This window comes from Dermacentor andersoni, unplaced genomic scaffold (genome assembly GCF_023375885.2).
Source record: "Dermacentor andersoni unplaced genomic scaffold, qqDerAnde1_hic_scaffold ctg00000726.1, whole genome shotgun sequence".
Lineage (NCBI taxonomy): Eukaryota > Metazoa > Arthropoda > Arachnida > Ixodida > Ixodidae > Dermacentor > Dermacentor andersoni.
The window spans coordinates 4,517-7,500 of record NW_027315404.1 but is presented as its reverse complement, the minus strand read 5'-3'; the positions used below and the strand labels follow the sequence as shown (position 1 = coordinate 7,500).

General features: G+C 49.6%; 1 non-coding gene across 1 annotated transcript; it reads right to left on the bottom strand.

The window, feature by feature from the left end:
• Positions 1-2,335: 2,335 nt before the first annotated feature.
• Positions 2,336-2,527, bottom strand: LOC140214901 (U2 spliceosomal RNA). Its single transcript, XR_011891827.1, has one exon. It is a non-coding gene; the product is annotated as a U2 spliceosomal RNA (small nuclear RNA).
• Positions 2,528-2,984: the final 457 nt, after the last annotated feature.

The following is a 2,984-nucleotide window of genomic DNA, read 5'->3' as shown; positions in this document are numbered from 1 at the left end:
GTTCATGTTCGTAGGCGCAAATTACAAACCTAACACTTGGAGCAACATTTCCACTACTCTAGAGGGGCATGAACTGTAGACAGTGCACGCTTTCTCATTTATCCAATCGCTCGCAAACACATTGCATTGCTAGTCTACAGTGGCAATACAAAGTGACGTTTCACCATGCACGTCGAAGTTCATTACCAGTACCGCGCCAGCATCGACCGGCCGGCGAAGCGACGAGCTCAGCAGCGCATGCGCAAGGCCCGACACCACCCCAACCGAGCTTCCCTGCTTATCGGAGAGAACAAGTGCGCGTGAACACGGGCGCGTCTGAGTATCTGGATTTAAAAAAAAAAAAAGAAAACAAAGAAAGCGTTTCCGAGATATTGACAAAGACAAGTGGTCGCGGTCGCTCTGAATCTTATCGTATTATAGAAAACGTGGGAAGGCGGCGCTTCCTCGAGGGTCAGAAAGTACAATCGTCGAACTAGGTGGCAAGTGGAGTACATCCTTTTTCTTGGAACGGTTTGCAATTGACTGCTTGAATGTGCCGACCACGCGTCGCGGGTCGCGTATAGAGCCAACCGTTGGCAAGCACGCGTCTAGCGTAGCAGCAGAACCGATCGCGGTTGCGATAACCCATCGTTGGCAGCGAAAAAGAAAAACACCCACACGCAGTTTGTCAGCAATAACCGTACAAATCAATGTGGTTTTAAATATAGCTTCACTGGTCACCCAAGAAGGGCACCGAAACTTTCTCATGACGCACACCGCTGTAGTCCACAAAGAACAAAGCGCACAAAATAGATATGATACAGCCGCACCGCATTATTTCGTGTTTTCAGCATTTCATTACTTTCGTGTGCATGCGCGCTAGGGCCACGCAGGCCAGGAGTAAAAGGCACGAAAAGAAAAAAAAAAAAAAAATGATACGCAATCCTAAGCTTTGACTTGACTGCTGTGGCACTCGCATTTGTGTTCTTTACCTTAGGCGAACGCAATGCGCAAACTGAACTGGAATTTCCAATAATGGAAATTCCTGTTTGGCTCATATTTGCGTTTTTCGCCCGAGCAAGCGCTTCACTGCACTACGCTTTGCCCCTTCAACGTGGCTACACTGCCCGGCAGGCGTGTTCTGCGTAGGGCCGAACCTGCAGGCAAAAAGCATGGGCGCCGCCATCTTGTTGAGAGCGGCGCCAGGGACACAATCGCGCCTAGCTCATTGAGTTTTCCCCCAAAACTGAAAAAAATTTGACTTCATTAAACGAGAAAGATGCCACGAGTGCCCCAACAAAAAGCTTTGAGGATTACCGAAGGGTAACTGAGGGCGACGCAACGGGCTCTGGAAAGAAGGATGATGGGTGTGGCGTCACGGGGGGATCGGAATAGAGCAGATTGGGGTGTGCGAGAAGAAACGCTCGTTAATGACACCAAAGTTTAAACCAGGAAAAACAAATGGGCATGCGCAGGGCATGCAATCTGGGGGGAAGATAACCGGTGGCCATTAAGGGTTACAGACTGAATTCCAAGAGGAGGGAAGCGTAGCAGGGGGTGGCAGAAAGTTAGGAGGGCAGATTAGATTAGGGACTACATGGCGACAATCGGCACCTGACCGGGGTACTTGGAGGATCATGGCAGATGCCTTTGCCCTGCAGTGGGCGTAGCCAGGATGATGATGATGATGATGTTCATGATGAAAAGGTAGCAACAGGTCTTCGTAACATACAGGTTAGAAAGATGAGGCACCTTTTAACCCTTGAATATATTTCGCCACATTTGGGCATACGACAAGTTTGTTTTCGAGGCGCTCGGTCCCACTGCTGCGAAAATGTGTACACAAAGGCTGCACAGTAGTTGCCAGAAATCGGGCACTCTATTTTTCTTTCATAGGGAATCTTTCTTCCACTTGGGCAGCGGATTTCGGCGGCAGGGCGAGCTTGCGTGGCCGCGGTGGTTTACGGATCCAAGCGATAGTGAACTCCAAAATCCAGTGTTGGCTTTGAGTGGGATTCATATTGATTGCGAACCCCACGGCTAATCCTACCCCCCATCCCCCCAAGTGGCTCTTTACAGGAGACAATCATTCAGAGACATCGGACAAATAGGAATTCTGGTTCTTTCTTTTGCTTTCATTAATTTTTCTCGAAGCCCATAACTAGAAATTTGCTGGAGCGGCTGTCCCATTTGCGACGCAACAAGTGCGACGCTACACACAGATGGAGTGGCAGTTTAATTACTCTCGTGGTCCGCGAACCGGCATCGTTGCGTGTAGTATAGGAATGGTGCGTGTCAAGTCACTGCTCGCGTTGAGCTTGTGCTCTTCATTTTGATTGAATGAAGTCTCACCTAAGTGAGCGGGGCCGATCCCGGAGGTAGTGCAATACCGGGCCGACCTGCGGCGGAGGTGAAGCAGGCTTCAAGCACTCCGCCAACTTCCAAAAATAGGTTTAATATCGTGGGTCCATATAGAACCCGTATCAGATATTAAGCTGATAAGAACAGATACTACACTTTGATCTTAGCCAAAAGGCCGAGAAGCGATGTCCTTCACTTCACTTCATTGTACTACTGCCTTGTGGGCGCCCTGCCGACATGGGTAACCTCAGCAACAGCGTGGGCAATATTATAAAATTCAGCCTGTGTACAGACTCAACGCTCCCTATCTCACGGATGAACTCGCAACGCCTCAGTCTTTCGCTGTTAACGAAACGCTGTCGCGTAGAAACGAGACCCGAGTGCAAGCTTGCTTGTAACGCGAAACCAACCAAGGCAACCTCGTAGAAAACGGAACAGGCGAGCGGAAAAAAACGCGCCAGGGGAATGCTTACTTCCGTCTGAATGCGACCGCTCAAGGTGACCTTCCTTGAGGGCTTCGTTTCAAGCCCGTGTGCAATTGTAATATACTACGCGCATTTCCTTCATTTCTTTTTATTTACCGCAAGGCCCACTGAAAATTTTGATACGGCACAGGCCGGGACGGATCGCAACGTGTCGAATCG